Source organism: Tupaia chinensis, unplaced genomic scaffold, assembly GCF_000334495.1.
Source record: "Tupaia chinensis unplaced genomic scaffold, TupChi_1.0 Scaffold145814_1, whole genome shotgun sequence".
Taxonomy (NCBI): domain Eukaryota; kingdom Metazoa; phylum Chordata; class Mammalia; order Scandentia; family Tupaiidae; genus Tupaia; species Tupaia belangeri.
Window position 1 is genome coordinate 2,892,585 of NW_006205672.1, and position 18,613 is coordinate 2,911,197.

Below are 18,613 nucleotides of genomic sequence, written 5' to 3' on the forward strand. Positions count from 1 at the left end.
GCATTCCTGAAATACTTAGAAGTATTCATTTCGAGCCTAACTCCAACAAGAATCCTACCGTGAAGAATGAGGAAGGAGAGCCTCGCTATTTTTAAAATAACGTTAAGGGCTCACACTTGTTTAAAGTTCTCTAAGTAAGATGGCTTCAAGTGAGAGTGAGCATCCCGTATCTTAATTTTGGATTTAGTTTTATCGGCTGCTTCTAATTATAGACATTTTGTTAAAACAGATATTGTTTTAAATTAGGTAGTATTCTATGTACATTTAGAGTTGAAGACTGTGATTTGCCGTCATGTCTACATATATTGTGTAAGATTACTAAACCAGCAGAGCCTTACTCTGCCAGAGCAGTGAACCCTTATTAAATGTGTTTAACTTCTGAATAAACTGAACTAAATCCAAACTACTTACAGAATTTCCTAAAATCACAAGACATTAAGAACCATGTGTACCACAGATGTACTCTTATTTTTTGAGAGTTTTTTGCTATAGGGTGCATAAGCTCGCCAAAAAGAGAGAGAGACAGAGAGACAGAAAGTGAGAAATCATCCCCCAGGGGGGATGGCCACACCGCAATCCTCCATTCTCCTCTTAGGATCTTGGGCACGCACACACACACAAGTGCCCGGCGTGAGTTTAAGCCACTGGGTCTGGGACTCAAACCATGGTCGACTACATGGGAGTCCAGCGACATAGCCATCACGCTAACTGCTGGTCCCAGATGTACTCTTATTAGCTGGAAGGACCAGTCCTAACAACAAATAGCAGTCTGTCTCTTTATATCTCAGTGCGTAGAAGCATGTTCCTCCTGAGTTGTAGCAGAGGGGAGGACATCGTTGAGGAGCCTCGTCACATGGTGACTGTACATTGCTTGCTTAACTTCTCATTGGCTGTCCCAGAAAGACTTTCTCCTATGGCTCAGCAGTTCCTTTACTTTACAGACAGGAAGTTTCCAGAAACCAGAACAAATTCCAAAAGACCTATAAGCAAATGGTGCTGAATACATTTTTTTAAGAGAAATTTTTGCTATAGGGTGTGTGTGCTTGCTGTAGAGACAGAGAGAGACACAGAGAGACAGAAAGATGAGACATCACCCCTCCAGGGGGGATGGCCATGCCACAATCCCTTCTCTTCCAATCTCCTCGGGATTTTGGGTATAAGCGTACATGTGCCTGGCATGAGATTTTAGCCGCTGGGTTTGGAATTTGAGCAATGGTCAACAACGTGGGATTCCAGTGATGTAATCATTATGTCATCAACCAGTCCCTGAATATATTTTTTGAAAACCAGTTCATTGTTTTAATCAGAGCAAGATCATTAAGTGATTAGTTTGTTTTTATTATTATTAACAACTTCAAGTATAACAATTTTAAAATTGGATTAGGTGTTCATTTTCTATTAAGAAAAATGAATTGTGACCCCCTCCCTAAAAATTATAAAGATAATCATGGGGCCAGCAGGTGGCATGGTGATTAAGGTGCTGAACTCCCATATCGTCAACTGCAGTGTCCCAGACCTGGTGGCTTGCTTTCTCACTTTCCTTCTCTCTCTCTGGTGAAATTAAATTTATTAATGATAATAAATAAATAATTCTTAGAAAAGGAAAGATAATCACTAGGATGAAATCTTTAGCAGAGAATCCTTACTCCATTCTGATACCCTAGCCAGTGGCAACAGAATTATTATCAAAAGTTCTTCCTAATGTATAGATATTTTTTATTTGTATTTATTTTATATACTGAGGTTCTACTTTATCACCTTTTCCTTCATAGCATTTAAACAATGACACCTATGAACGAACCTGCTATTGGAGGCCCCAGCAAGCTAGAACCTACTGGTACCTGGGTGAGGCATCCAAGGAGGGTGACCTCACCTGATGGGCCACCCAACACCTGAGGTACTCTAGGGAAGGTGCCCCCTCACGTAGAGTCTAGGGCCCCAGGGACACCTCTCAGGATCTTTGATGGCCGTGTAGGAGACACTGACTGCTCCTTCAAAATTGTGGAGTCCTGGTAAGAACAGAAAAGACCTCCAGAGGCTTCCTTCTTTCTTCCTGTTTCTCTTCAATTCCTCTTTGGGACCAGTCAATCGGCTAGTACAGAGTTGGCTCAGGAGGCACCCCTGACGTGGAATACAGGGCCAACTGGATGCAGTTAGAGGAATCCCTGCCAGGGGCTGGCCACACCACAATCTCTTTTCCTCCATTCTCCTCTCGGGATTTTGGGCGCACATACACACATGCCCAGTGAGTTTTAAGCTGCCGGGTCCAGGACTCAAACTGCAGCTGACTGTGGGAGTCCAGCAACGTAACCATTACGCCATTTGCTGGTCTCCCAAAATTTCATTTTCTATGAAAAAACTGTTTTTCTGAACTGGTAAACCAAAATTAACCAAAAAAGTAAGATAATGTTTCACAAAATTACATGCTAAGTAGCCAACGCAATGTACCAGAGTAAAAGAGGTAAAATTGGTATAAAAGGATATGAATCCGGGAACCAACAGTTAGCGTAATGGCTATGTCGCTGGACTCCCACGTAGTCAACTGCGGTTCATGTCCTGGACCCGGTGGCTTAAAACTCACGCTGGGCGTGTGTGCGTGCCTGCCCAAGATCCCGAGAGGAGAATGGAGGAAAAGGGATTGCGGTGTGACCATCCCCCCTGTGGGGTGATTTCTCACTTTCTGTTTCTATGTCTCTCTCTGTCTGTCTGGCGAGCGCACGCACCCTATAGCGAAAAAAAAACTCTCCAAAAAAAAAAAAAAAAAGATATAAGTCCAATGTTAAGCATGGACTCATGGGAGCATTGCTGCCTGGTTCCCCCTGAGTCCTCCTTATAATTCTTGTTGTAACGTTTACGTGCTTTAGGGACCAGCAGATGGCGAAATGGTTACAACGCTGGACTCACATATAGTCAACTGCGATTGAGTCCTAAACCCTGTGGCTTAAACTCATGCCAGGCACATGTATGTGCATGCCCAAGATCCTGAGAGGAGAATGGAAGAGAAGGGGTTGAGGCAGGGCCATCCCCTTGGGGGCGGGGTGGAGGGGTGATTTCTTGCTTTCTGTCTCTGTTTCTCTCTCTTTCTGGCAACTGCACACACACTTTAGCAAAAATCTCTCAAAAAAAAAAGAAAGAAAAAAGGTAACATGCTTTAGTTATTCTTATTGTTGGTCTTTAAATTTCATAAGAAAAATATTGAGAGGGTCTATTAGTAAAATTGTTCAGTTTTGCAGTGTAAAAGTTGTTAAACTAGAAGTTCTTGTAGCCATGGCAGACCCTGTCCTCCCTTTCTCGCCCTCCTACACTCAGGAGGAGGAAAAATTAACCCACGAACAGTAGGCTGCTAGAAGACCCGAAGGATGGTTGCTGTTACCAGATGGCAGGTCCAATAGTCCCGGAGGCCCTTGAGCGAGTCCTCATAGGTCAGATCACCAGATTTCTAACTGGGAAGTACAAAGCTTGCTGAACTGGTTAGAGAAAAGACTTTGTGCCTGATCTAGATAGCCTTATTAGTGGTGCTGTCTCGAAATGTGTTACCTGTGCACAGGAAAGCACTAAACTCTCGGGCAAGAATCTGAGCCCGGGGAAACACTCCTGGAGAACACTGGGAGACAGATTTGACAGAAACCAGACCTCCAGCACAGGGCTACAGATATCTGCTAATGAGTATGGACACTTTTTCGGGGTGGGTTGAGGCATTCCCAACAAGATCAGAGATAACCACTGTTATTGCACAAAGTCTACTCCAGGAGCTCACCCCCAATTCAGCTTACCTATAACCTTAGGGTCCGATAATGAGCCCATCTTCACGGCCAAAATTTCCCAGGACATTACAAAAAAACCTTAAATATAAATTGAAAGCTTCATTGTATCTATCGACCCCAAAGTTCAGCGCATGTAGAATGAATGAATAGGACCTTAAAAATACCTTAGATAAATAGCCTCATTTAAATTCATTAATTTTAAAAATTAAGCTTATAAAAATAAAAAATGAGAATAATATGAAAAAGAAAGAAAAGTTATGGCTATAAAAATGGATTTCTAGTAAAAAAGATTTTAAAAGATGGTTTTGCTATAGAAGGAATTTTACATAGTAAAGTTTTTATCTTAAAGTAGAATGGCTATCTCAGAACAGAAGAAAAGAAGGGACAAAAACTAAAAGGTCGGCATGTGGCTGAAGGTTTGAGTTACATTACAAGAGTTTAAGAAAAAGTTGTAAAAATTAATCAGATTAATGTTCTAAAGCTAATTGTGATAGTTATCTCTAAATGCTATGTACAGGAAAACAACCAAAAAAGAGAAGCCCCTTCAATTAGCCCCTTGTTACTCCTACCACTGGGTTTTTTTTAAAGAATTATTTTATTCATCTTTTTTTTTTTTTTTTTTTTCCGATTTGGCCACAGAGCAAGAGAGAGAGAGAAAACAAGTCCAGGACTTGAACTCTGGTCAGCCATGTGGGAGTCTGGTACCTTGCCCACTATGCCACCTGCTGGCCCTGTTAAAGTTACCCTGTGGCTCTGTCACACAGAAGCTAAAAGGACTGCCTCTGTGGACTCACCAGGGCCTTGGTCCATAAAAATCATCCAGAAGGACCCCTCCAAATAATACTTCAGAGACAAGTAGACAACAGCCCTACTCTCGTCACTCCAGAGGCTGACTAGTCTGCACATGGTGGAAACTTGAGATACCTACGGTCCTGCTTTGGTCACTCCAGAAGCCAACCAATCTACACACGGCAGGACCCCAGAAAAACATTCATGGGCTGCCCTGAGTGCTCCCAGATCATTTATAATAACTCCTTAATCATAACTCTCCTTGTTACAATTGCTTTGGATTTTGCTATAGGTCTGACTGTCACGGCTCCGATTAATTGGGAATGGTACAAAAAGCTCTTGCTAGCGTTTTCCTGTCATGTGTGGGATGTCTCACCACAGTTCAGTGCCTTTAGCTCAGGAGAGTCCCTTAGCCAAGTGAAATGTTTTCTTATCAGTGCCTCCCAAGCAGCTGGAAAGGGACTCAGCGACCAGAAAGCCAGAAAAAGACAGGCTGCTAGTGACTCATGGTAAGATTGGGTCGGCCTCTGGCAATGGGCTCCTTAACTCTTGCCCCTGTTAAATCCTCAATTAACCATGCTTTCCATTTTGACTTTATCCCTGGTTTCTGTTTTGCGGGAAATTTTATTGTCCCCATAAGTGCCTAACTAAATCCTGCTCTGCTTCTGTAAACCGCTTGCATTGCCCTGAGAAAGTACTGTATCGCAATCTCCCTGTAAACAACTGAGACCATCTGCTATTGGCCTAAGTCAGTCCAACCAGACACTCCTCAGTCGGCCCACTCTGACCGGGCCCAGCAGATGCAGACTACAGATAGCAACTCGCCATCTGATGCCTCCCCTCTAGCTGTCCTAACTGCTGTGTACCCGCTCCCTAATCACTGCCAGTCAGGCCTTGCACCTCACTGTTGGCTCTGCCTACACTCAGAGCCCCCATATTATATGGGTTGGGTAGAGCACCCCCTGAACAACGTCAGCTGCAACTGTACCAAAAGCCTACTGCAGCTGACCCTGGGAGAGAGATATTCGGAGAACAGGAACCTGCTTAGTCAATGTGCTCTTAGGGCTTGTACTAGGTCTCTGCATCCTTACACATTTGACTCAGTTTATTCAGCAGCGTATTAATTCACTCAAGCTTTTAGTCCTGAGGAAAAAATATCAGCCACTCCCCTTAGATACAGATGAGTCAGTGATTTGACTCATTGTCTTAAAACCAGTGGGGAATGAAGCAGGAGCACCTCCAATTTGAATGAACCTTTGCCATTTTGCAATCCTCCCTTCCTTGGTGAAGCCAGATCCATTAAAATTCTATTGTTTTCTCTGGTCAGTTAAATCCATTAAGATTCCATCCTGTTGTGTAAGGACTGGGAAGTCCCCAACCCTGGAGATGCCCCGATAACACTGCTTTATTTTGCTTCTGTACAAATGCTTGCTTAAGGTCACTCCTTCCTCTCTTCGCTCCCCTACCCCCACCCTTCACTGCTCCCACCATGTCAACCCAAATGTGGTTTTTGCCTTCATAAGCTTCCTTCTCCCTAAACTTGGGGCTGTTGGGTCTTGGAGTCACCAGCTATAATTTGACTCTGACTGGATGTCCTCTTATTTCTCGCTGCTCAGAATATAACACTATCTGCATGCTATACATTCAAGGCTGAACGTATTCATAGATATTCAGCATGTTATCGATCCTTCAACATAAGACATCCATACAAAGGAAATAACCTTCTTTATGACAACATAACACAGAAGTTTGAAGAACTCTAGGTGACCCAGTTCTATCCCTCAATAATCTTAGGGATTAATGAATGAATAGGTTGCTGATATTTTCCCTGTGATAACCTGTAGGAGGAGACAGATTGAAGTAGTGGTGAAGAAACGTCATTGTAAGTGAAGCAGTATTGGAAGAGCATGAACGATGCAATACTACTTCAGTAGAAGCTTCCACTCTAATGACTCAGTTAATGCTTCGGCCTATAGCTCCTCCAGCACTCAGTCCAGGCAATAGGTAACCTTTACTCTGTGGGCAAGGGTTGCAGGAATCAGACCATTTATCTTGACCTTGAGAAGTTCTCAGCCTATAGAAAGATTAGTGGGGAGGTGGGTGTGGATTAATGGACTCAGCAAGGCTTATCATGAGAGAGAGAGAGTTATTTGCATGAGAATCTTGTACTTTGGGGGATCAGAAGGAGGAGATACAGCGATCCTACTCCTTGAACATTTCTACACAACGACTTTGTTTCTTAGGGTGTTGTCCAGTCCATAAGGGTAAGGTGACCCTTACCCATAGTCTAACATATTCCTTACCACCACAACTTAGTTTCTCTTCCTCCAATTGCCTCTAGCTCGATTCTTAACAGGAAGTGAAAACAAAACTTACTGAGGAGACAGAGGAACAGAAATGAAAGTAAATTCATCCATCTAAAAAGTCTGACGGAACACTTCTACATTTTATTTAGGTAAAGACATCTTACTACTGTCTCCGTTTTGTACAAGAGATAAATAAAGCTGCAAGTTCTAGTAATTTCTTCATGGTCAAGAAGTTAATAAGTGGCGCAGCGAGATACAAACTAGGTCGAAGTCTGGTTTTGTGCAGCAGTGTTATAACAACCGTAAGATTTAAGTGAGGCAGAATTATTGCTAATTGACGCTGAGTATGCTTCTATCTACATTGTAATTCTACAATTTTTTTCTCAGGCAATTAGCAGATTTTTTATGCAGAAAGGGAGGGAACTGAAATTCAGCAAAGCCAGGTGCTCTTCAAGAAAAGTAGTTCTTTGCAGTAAGGGTATGGAGAGAGTCAAGAAATAAAGCATTTGTATCTTCATGGGGATAGTGGATTATGTCTTCTTCTGACTTCTCAGAGGGTGAGTACAGGCTTCTTGTAGTCATAGACAACAGGAAATGTTTCTCTTTATAATTGTCGTTTAAGACAGGAGGGTATGGGGCCAGCAGGTGGCATGGCAGTTGAGATACTGGGCTCCCACATGGCCGATCATGGTTCAAGTCCCGGACCTGGTGGCTTGCTTTCCCACTTTCTCTCTTCCCCTCCACCCCCAGTCCCTTTCTGGTGAGCACATGTGTCCTATAGCAAATGGAAAAATACTAACAATGATAAAAATTAAATTAAATGTATGTATTTTTAAAGACACTAGGAGAGAGCTCAATAAAAATCCTGTTCAAGGCATATTAGCATTCCAGACTGGATCCTCTGGCCTCCCTTCTTCTTACCTGATTCCATGAAGGTACTACAATATAGATGTAATACAAGCTGTGTGGGCGTCGGCAGGTGGTGTGGTGGTTAAGGGCACTGGACTCCCATATGGTCAATCATGGTTTGAATCCTGGACCTGGCGGCTTACTTTCTCATTTTCTCTCTCTTGCTCTTGCTTTTGCTCACTCTCTGGTCAAATTAAAATAAATAAATAAAAATAATAATTCTTCAAAAGAAAATGACATGGTTTGCGTCAGGGTTTTCTGCTGAACACCATTCTGGAAGGAAGGGGAATAGCCCTCTGCAGGGTCACAAAGTCTTACATCGAATCCCTTTGCTGCAGACTAAGTAATGAGGATGACAAGCGCTAGCCCAGGGAAGACTGAGGTGGTTCCTAAATTACCTCCACTTTCTTTCCCACTCCACTACTCACTTCCAGGTCCAAACTGTCATTCTTTGGACCTCAGGAACATGACTGTCCCTAGCATGGCCGGTCTTCAGTCCTATCTCTTACATTGTCAAGAGCTATGATCTATAATGCTAAATTAAACAAACGAGATTAGAGGTCTTAACAGGCGAGAACTTCCTGGGATCACGTCATTATTTTCTCTGCTTTGGGTAGGAATAACATCAGACTAGCTTAACTAGATGGCAGTTGGTTCAGTGCAAAAAATTCACATGAGGAAAGGTCATTTCCCGTATTCCAGATTTATGATATCCCCACTTCCTCAAAAACAGTGAAGTTAAGGGTGATTGTTTCTCTTATACTCTAGTTCCTCTCCTTTCTTCTTTTAGAGTTCTACATGCTTCCTCTGTAGTCAAATGCACCTATTTCCTTTAAGTTACAAATAATTACTGCTAGGATGAGTCCTGACTGAAGAGAAATCATTGTCTTCCCCTTTACCCTCCCTCCCAATCAGGTTTATGTAAAAATCCAATGATTCTTGTAAATCTCTGTGGGTTGGTTAGGAGAGTGGGGAAAGATAATGAAGAGATGATGGGAAAGGGAATTGGGGTAATGTCACTTCTTATCCGTATGTTTCTGTTTCCTTGGTCAGTTCATTTGCATAAATTTCTTCAAGATTTTGTTCAAAAAGACCTCTTGACAGAGGCCAGCAGATGGCGTAGCGGTTACGTCACTGAACTTCCACAGGGCTGACGATGGTTTGAGTTCCAGACCTGGTGGCTTGAAATCCATGCTGGGCACATGCGCATGTGTGCCCAAGATCCCAGGAAGAGAAAGGATTGATGTGTAGCACTCTCCCAGTGTGTGTGTGGGGGCGGGGGAGGGATTTCTCACTTTCTCTATCACTGTCTCTGTCTCTCTCTCTCGAGCAAGCACACATGCTCTAAGGCCAAAACCTCTAAAAACAAACAAACAAACAGACAAACAAAAAACTCTCTTGACTTTTCAGCTGTACTCTTTTTTTTTTTTAGAGAGGTTTTTACTATATGGCACATGTACTCTTCAGAAAGACAGAGAGAGACAGATAGAAGCAAGAAATCACCACCACCACCACCCCCAGGACTGATGGCCACACCACAATCCCTTCTCCTCCACTCTCCTCTCAGGATCTTGGGCACGCACGCACACGCGCCCAGTGTGAGTTTAAGTGGCTAAGTCCAGGACTTGAACCACGGTCGGCATAGCCATTATGCCTTCTGCTGGTCTCTGTACTCTTTTTTTTTTTTTTTTAAAAAGGGGTTTCTGTGAGACAGAGAGACCATGAGAACTCACCCTGGGAATGGCCATGCCACAATCTTCAAGCCCAGCATGAGTGTCAAGCTGCTGGGTCCAGGATTTGAACTGTGGTTGACTACATGGGAGTCAAGTGCCTTAACCACTATGCCACTTGCTGGCTCCTAGCCTTATTCTTTATCTATGCTCCTACTCACTCCATTTGTACAGAGCTTGGACTACCCTATCATGTATAAGCTATCTTCAAAAGTTCCTATATATTATGAAATGTGTAATTGAGTGTATTACGAAAAAAAATGCATGGATTTCCATTTTTTTTGCAACAAAATAAATTCATAGCTTAATTTCATTTTTTCCATGAACTTTCTAAGTATCCTCCTGAAATATAAGAGGAAATATAAGTGAAAAAAATTTCTATTCTTCAACCAAGAAGGAAGAGAAGACTTGTTTGTGGTGCTGGTCACCATTCTTTTTTTTTTTTTTTTTCCAAACACTCAGGTCACCTTCTTCTGAAGGTGGTGAAGATTTAGTGCCAAGTAGACATTCAGTATCAGATCCAAGTGTTATTTATTTATTTATTTAGGAGAGGTTTTTGCTATAGAGTACATGTGCTCACCAGAAAGACAGACAGAAAGTGAGAAATCTCCCCCAAGGGGGAAATGGCCACGCCGCAATCCCTTCTCCTCCATTCTCCTCTTAGGATCTTGGGCACATACACACACATGCCTGGCGGGAGTTTAAGCCACCTGGTCCAGGACTCAAACTGTTGTTGGCTACGTGGGAGTCCAGTGACATAGCCATTACGCCAACTGCTGGTCCCAAGATCCAAATGTTATTAATCGCTCCTTTTCCTTAAGACTTTCACCAAAGAAAAGCTAAACATGAGAAGCATGAACGGTGAACATGCAGAGCAGGATGAAGAGACTCAGAAGGTGCTACTCTGTCATGTACATTTATGCAAAGCATACTGCTTTGGGTTCATCAAAACATGGCGGGAGGTGGGATGGGGTGGGGAAAGGCTTCAAAAAGTTTGTGGGAAAATGGACCAGAGAGAGACAAAGAGAGAGAGAAAGTGAGAAAGCAAGCCATCAGGTCCGGGACTCAAACCGTGGTTGGCCATGTGGGAGTGTCCAGCACCTTAACCACCACACCACCTGTTGGCTCCATGAGTTTTATTAATATTTAATACACAAATTGGAAACTATAAAAAATTATAGCACATCGGGCCAGCAAATGGCATGGTGCTGGATTCCCACATGGCTGACCACAGTTTGAATCCTGGTCCTGGCAGCTTGCTTTCTCACTTTTCCCTGTGTGTGTGTGTGTGTGTGTGTGTGTGTGTTTCTCTTTTTCTAGTGAGCACATGTGCCTTATAGCAAATTAAATAATAATAAATAAAATTAAGTAAATAATGATGTTTTAAAATTATAGAACAGGGGCTGGCAGGTAGCGTGATGGTTAAGGGTGCTGTGCTCCCACATGGTCGACCATGGTTTGAGTCCCAGACTTCACATTCCCTCCCTCTCTCTCTGTCCCTCTCAGGTCAAATTAAAATAAATTAATTAATTCTTTTTTTTTTAATTACAGAATAGATTTAGAGTCAAAAAGAAATTAAAGAATGAGGGTGCAGCAGGTAGTATAGTGGTTCAGGTGCTGGAGTCCACATATGGGTGACTGTGGGTTAAGACTTAGACCTGCTGGCTCGAAAATCATGCCAGGCATGTTTGATTTTGCCCAAAATCCCAGGAGGAGAATGGAAGAAAAGGGATTGCAGCATGGCCATCATCTCTGGGGAGTGATTTCTTACTTTCTCTCTCTGTGAATCTGTCTCTCTCCTCTCCAGCAAGTGCATGGGATCTATAAACAAAAATTTTAAAAATAAACATTTAAAAATGAAATAACTGAAATTAAGAACTCAGTACAAAAGGAGAGCAGTCACAGCTGAAGAGAGAATTAGTAAAATGGGAGATGGAGAAAAGAAAAAAAATTGGAATGTGAAACAGAAAAAAAAATTAAACACAAGTAAAAATACGGCAAATAGGGGCCTGCAGGTGGCGTGGTGGTTTAGGTGCTGGACTCCCACATGGTCGACCAGTCAACCATGATTTGAGTCCCAGACTCGGTAACTTGTTTTCTTATTTTCCCTTTCTCTGTCTCTCTCTGGTGAGTGTGTGTGCCCTGTAGCAAAAATTTAAAAAGTAATAATAATAGGGACCAGCAGATGGCATAATAGTTATGTCACTGGACTCCAGCGTAGTTAATGGTGATTCAAGTCCCAGACCCAGCAGCTTAAAACTCATGTTGGGCATGTGTGCTTGTGTACCCCAAATCCTGAGAGAATAGAAGAGAAGGGATTGCGGTGTGGCCATCCACTCAGGGAGTGAGTTTTCTTTTTCTGTCTCTCTGGCAAGCACATGAGCCCTATAGCAAAAATCTCTCTTAAAAAAGAAAAATAACAGGGGTCAGTAGGTAGCATGGTGGCTAAGGCACTGGACTCTCACATGGCTGACTGCAGCTCAAGTTCTGGACCTGGTGGCTTGCTGTCTCACTTATTCTTTGTCTCTTGATCTCTCTGGTGAGTGCTATGTCCTATAGTAAATTAAAAAATAATGATAAGAAATAAAATAAAATAAAATAATTATTTTTAAAAATAACAATAAATAAATAAAAATTAAATAAGTAATTCTAAAAAAAAATGGCAAATGAATGAGTAGGCCTATATTTCTTTTACTTAGGTACTCAGAAGTAGAGGAGAAAGAAAACAGTAAAGGCAACATTTGAAGAGATAATATTTGAGAGTTTTCCAGACAACATGAAAGATATAACTCAATAGATAAATAAGGGGGGCGGGGGGACCAGCAGTTAGCATAATGGCTATGTCGCTAGACTCCCATGTAGTCGACCTCAGTTAGAGTCCTGGACCCGGTGGCTTAAACTCACACTGGGTGCATGTGCGTGCGTGCCCAAGATCCCGAGAGGAGAATGGAAGAGAAGGGATTGCAGCGTGACCACTCCCTCTGAAGGGTGATTTCTCGCTTTCTGTCTCTCTGTCTCTCTCTGTCTGTTTGGCAAGCGCACGCACCCTATAGCAAAAACCTCTCCAAAAAAAGAAAAAAAAAGGGGAGGGAGGAGGCAGCAAGTGGCATGGTGGTTAAGGCGCTAGACACTCCCACATGGTCGACCGTGATTTTAGTCCTAGACCTAATGGCTTGCCTTCTCACTTTCCCTCTGTGTCTCTCTCTGGTCAAATTAAAATAAATGAATGAATAAATAAAATTAAATCATTCTTTTTTAAAGAATTATTTTATTTAACTTTATTTATTTAATTAGACCAGGGAAGGACAGAGTGAGAAAGAGAGAGAGAAAAAGTGAGAAAGCAAGCCTCCAGGTCTAGGATTTGAACTGTGGTTGGCCATGTGGGAGTCCAACACCCTTAACCACCACGCCACCTGCTGGCCCCTAAAATAAGTAATTCTTTAAAAAATAGATAAATAAAGGAAAAGTCATACCTAGAGACATCACTGTAAAACTGCAGAAATCAAAACAAAGACAAATGTATTTTTTTAAATATCCAAATAAAAGAGATTACATTCAAATTAGAAGAAGTTGGATAACTTGCTGACTTCTGAAAAGGGAAAAAAATCAAACATAAATATTTTCAGTAGGCTGAAAGAAAATAACTGCTCCTAGAATTCTATACTTAGTAAAACTAATCTTCAAAAACCATAGCGATATAGACACTTTCAGAGCAAAAGAGCTGAAATGGTTCTTCCCCAGTGAGTAACAAAGAGGAATTCTAAGTACTTCTCAGAACAGACAAAAAATGACTTCCTATGGGAAGACAGAGACACTGAGAGGAATAAAGAACAAGATAGTAGTAAATACATGGATCAATCTAAGTTAACAGTTGTCGGACCAGTCTACAACGAACAGTTCCTGAGTTGGGGGGTGAGGATTAAAGAAAGACAAGAAAACAGGATAGAAACAGGAGGACGGCCAGTCAATATCGGTCAGCCCCAAGTGTACTTTATTGCTGATATTTATACACACCCAAGAGACTTCTGTGATGTAAGGTTTTAAGTCCTTACTGAATTTATAAGGTTGTTATAACAATACTTTGGAACATTCAAAACAATCCCAGGACATTCTGCTCATAACAATCTATTTGCCCAAGGCCATGTCCACATATTCACCCCCGCCATAGTCGCATCCTGCACATCCCTCGCGTCCTCGCCTCGGCTTCCCACATCTCCCCCTTCTTTATTTATAGATCCGCCTTTTCTGGCGGCCAGCAGACTGTGCCTGTCTTAGGTCGTCCCTGGCGACCTTTTCCTCTTTCCCGTCATGGGGCAGTACATGTTTGTATGTACTCCCTGTCTTAAGTTGGGGAAATATCCCAGGAATCTTACGCAGCACTGACTACCAGCCTCTGTATCTAGTGTTTTCACATGCAGCCCCGGACGATGAATTTTGGAGAGCACTCCAAGGAAGGAACCTCCAATTAGCCACACAAGGTAAGGTAGGGAGCACAACACAGGAGCATTGGGCCAATGCCTACCGTCATGGTGACAGGTATTTCCATTTCTAGGATCTCCCGATGGAGAGTAAGGATAGCCATTATTTCATTGGCTCCGTACTAGACCCCTTTGCCGGCCCTTAGAGCTCACGCCCCCTACAAGTTCCTTTTTCCAAACCTGCTCTTACTCTCTTTGCCAAACTCCCACAAAATCCTTCACAGGTTCCTGTTACTAGATTCTTGTGCCTTTCAATTCACATGGATAGATTCCTCTGACACTTAAAAAACAAAAACAGGTAGTTAACAGAAAATTAGAAAGAAAAAAAAAGAAAGAAAAAAAAAAAAAAACAGAATTCATGCTTCCAAGCACTCCAGAACGCTCCTGAGGAAACTGCAGGTTAACAGCTTGCTGAGAGGGATCGCGGTGGTGCTGTAACAGAATAAGGTGCAGGGGGCTGCATAACCAGGTCTGGGAAACTAAATCTAGAGATAAGAGGGAGAAGATCGTGGCATCATGGGGCAGAAAAGGAGCCCTCTGAGAAGAGAGGCACTTGTTGCTGTTTGTCCACACAGAGCCTTACTGGCAGACAGCCTTGCGCGCTTAACATTTCTTTAAGCATATGCACAAAAAGCTATTTCCCTGACCCATAATAGCTCCCATAATATACTCACTACTACACTTTCACTTTCAAGATAAACACGTTCTCGGTTTACTCTTTGCGGTGTCCTTCACCTGCATCCCCAGTACTCAGGTCCCTGTTCCGGCGCCACTTTGTCAGGCCGGCCCAGATCCTGAGTTGGGGGATAAGGATTAAAGAAAGACAAGAAGACAGGATAGTAACGGGAGGACAGCCAGTCAATACTGGTCAGCCCCGAGTATACTTTATTGTTGATATTTATACACACTCCAGAGACTTCTGTGATGTAAGGTTTTAAGTCCTTCTGAATTTATAAGGTTGTTTTAACAATACTTTGGAGCATTCAGTTCAAAACAATCCCAGGACATTCTGCTCATAACAATCTGTTTGCTCAAGGCCATGCCCACATATTCACCCCGGCCATAGTCACATCCTGCACATCCCTCACGTCTTCCCCTCGGCTCCCCACAAACAGTAATTATATAAAATATATAGTCTTCTGGGGTTTGAAAATATTTAGGTCTAGAATATGATAAATGGTAGCAGCTTGTATGGTGAGTGAGACTAAATGGAATACAAGCATCCCAGGGTCTTTATATTATATGAAACTAGGATAAGTTTATTAACTACTGCTATGCTTCATAAATTAAGAATTAAGATAATAATTTTAAAGTATCCACTAAAAGAATAGAAGCAAAGTAAAATATCATTAAAAATATAGAAGGGAAGCCAGCCCATGATTCAGTGGTTAAGGTGGCTGCGTCTCGCATGGCTGACCCTGCAGTTCAAATCCCAGACAAGTGGCTTGAAAAACACACCAGGCACATGTGCATCATGTTGAAGATCCCAAAAGGAGGGAGGAATGGAGACTAAAGGTAGCTCTGGCTTACGTATGTGATGCTTGAAGCTGTGTCAGCCAAAGCTGCTGTATGCCTCAGGTGTTCGGCAGAGCTGCGGCAGATAGAGCCACTGCAGAGGGCAATATGAAGGTCGATTTCCTCATGCTCAAGTTTGTGATTCAGCCTGGACGTATCTTGTCTTCTCAGCCAGCAGGTGTCACAGCTCCTGTCTTTCAAAAAGGCATAATGACATCTGAGGCAGCACTCTGCGTTTTACTCTTCTGTTTAATTTCCCCCAGGTAAAGAACTGGGAAAGAAATCTCTCCACTATTTGAACTTCATCAAAAGACCAATATGGAGGACCAGCAGTTGGTGTGATGGCTATGTTGCTGGACTCCCATGTAGCTGACCATGGTTCAGATCCTGGGCCTGGTGGCTTGAACTTGCACATGGCCAAACTCTCTTTCTATTGTTCTTTGACCAGTTTTCTACATGGCTGTAGTTTTTGTATTCTCATTTTTAAAGGAGTTCTTAAAATAGAGACATTTAAAAAACTTTTTAAAAACATACAGATATTTCCTTGTTTTTTGACTTAAGTGCAAATATGTATTTCTCAATTTTTGACTGTGCTTAGGTATTTTTTACTATGCAAAGTATTCGTTTTTATACCAAAGTTATCAATTTCTAAACTTACTTATTTTAGTAATACCAGATGCAGTAGATGTGTTATGACAATTTGGTTCATAGTTTTTCTGTGCTACCTTTCTCAACTACATTGTTACACATAATTGATAAATAATAATTGTACATAAAAAAGACCAATATGTAAATATTTCAACTCTCCATTTTTCTCTAAAATAACCTACTCCTTATATAGCTAATAAGTAAAAGCATATTAATTTAGGAAACAATCAAATATTGATTGCAAGACTATTGATTTTTATATATTATATGTCTGTTCAAATGTTTTGAACTATATATGTCTTAAAATATAGGCAAAATATTACTGTAATGTGAACAAGACTGATCATTACTCTTTTACAAAAAATTGCTACAAAGGACCAATCCCATGAGCCAAAATTTGTGTCTTCATTATCTCTATTTTTATTCTATCCTTTTATTTCCTCTTTTACTTTTTTCTTTTCTTTTTTTTTTTTTTAGAATTTCTTCTTTAACTTCTTATACTATTTGAGGAGAGAGAGACAGAAAGTGAAAAGCCACCTGGTCCAGGGTGCAAACCACACTTGGCTATGTGGGAGTTCTGTGCCTTAACCACCATACCACCTGCCAGCCCTCCTCTTTCTTCTATTTCTATTGTCATTCTGGTTCTTACTTTCCCCATGGATTAGAATTTCATTTACTATTCCTACAAGTTAGGTCACCTTCTCAGAAACACTGAGGCAACAGTTTAAGGTTGACAATGGAATATTTAGGATCAGAAACAATATATTTATTTCTGATGTTTTACTGTAGGGGTCTATTATGCTGTTGGAAAGAGCCTTTTTCAGAGTTAAGAATTTGATGAGACATTTTTATATTTATAGTTTTGTCTAGCGTAAGTCATGTTTGGATGTCTTTGTTAGTTTTTAGCCAACAACTATTACAAATTTTTAGCCAACAACTATCCCAAAACTTCCTTTAGGACCTGAGTCTTTTGTGAAAACTCTTCTACTGTTCTTCTTGCAGAGTGTCACCAGGAGGCATTGGTGGTTCAGTGGTAGAATTCTCGCCTCCCACGCGGGAGACCCGGGTTCAATTCCCGGCCAATGCATCAACGTTTTACATTTCAGTTACTCAAAGTTTCTACAGTACTACAATTATTCAAGGTTTCTACAGTACTACGCAGGGGTGTTGTTTTAAGTACCTCTAAGCTTAGGATAGAGAAAACTGGTGTCCAACAAAAAACGTGTAGAAACCGTCTTGTTCGGGACACCACAGTTCTATAGTCAAGGACCACTTCTTCGAGTCTTTGAAAGTGACACAGGTTTCTTCTGGTAGGTCTTTGCCCGTTTCATTATTACTACCTAGAGCCATCATTATTATGGCAGATCCTTTGTAAACACAAAAAAGTTATCAGATCCCTGATTGGCTTGCGGGATTTGGGGTCATATTTCACTACGGATTGGGAATCAAGAAATGAAGGTCCAGAAAGACTACCAAAGGCGTGGCGGGGCGAAAACCCCGGGAGGCGTCAGTGGCCAGAGAAACCGGGAGGCGTGCGGGACAAGAGGAAGAGAGCTGCGGAGACGGCCTCGCGCAGAGGTGGCGAGAGCACCTTCGGGTCTATACCCCAAACCCTGCAAACCGACTTTGCGAATACGGTCAGCCACTGAGACCTCTGCGGGTTCTGGGGGCCCCCTCGGTGTTCTGAGCAGTCCGTGTTTCTGGCAGTGTGTGTCGATAAGTGTGGACATGAAAAGTATATGTGTCTGTGTGTGTGTGTGGGGGGGAGATTTTTGCTAAAAGGCACGTGCGCTCACTAGAGAGACAGGAGACAGGAAGCAAGAAGTCACTCCTACCCCCATGGGAAATGGCCACGCTGCAATCCTTCTCCTGCAGTCTCCTCTCGGGATTTTGGGCAGCACACAAACTACAGAATTTGGGAACTGTCATCCCGTTTTGTTTTGTACCTCTTCGCACAGTAGGAAGTTCTGGGAAAGATTCCCATTTGAGACTAGTACCGATGTTACTATGTTAGAGAAGCAAGGAGTGATTCATTCTTTTTTTTTTTTTTTTTGTTTGCTTTCTATACTGTTTTTCCCCCACATTTTATTGAATCACCAAAGACCCTAATCAATCCAAATACCCTCATAGCAAACACAGGTGACACACACATTTCCATGAGCACAAGTCCAACTTTGCACATCCTATAAAGTAGCACCTAGCCGGGGCTACATATCCTACTGCAGTCATCGAATAGTTATATTTTTTTTTCCTGAAAAAAAATTTTTTTTGTAACTCAATTTACATTCCTTCCCTAAGCATCATCACAGCACACAAAATGCGATCTCCCATCCAGTACACACTGCATAGTGACTCAATCATGCACATTACAAAATTTTTTCCATTTCTAGTTCCTAGAATTATTTCCACCCCTCTTTCTGACCATCTGTCCCTTCCCACCCTCCTCTCACACCACCTCCGGTGTCCACAATTGT

General features: G+C 42.0%; 1 non-coding gene across 1 annotated transcript; it reads left to right on the top strand.

The window, feature by feature from the left end:
* Positions 1–17,155: 17,155 nt before the first annotated feature.
* Positions 17,156–17,226, top strand: TRNAG-CCC (transfer RNA glycine (anticodon CCC)). The gene has a single exon. It is a non-coding gene; the product is annotated as a tRNA-Gly (tRNA).
* Positions 17,227–18,613: the final 1,387 nt, after the last annotated feature.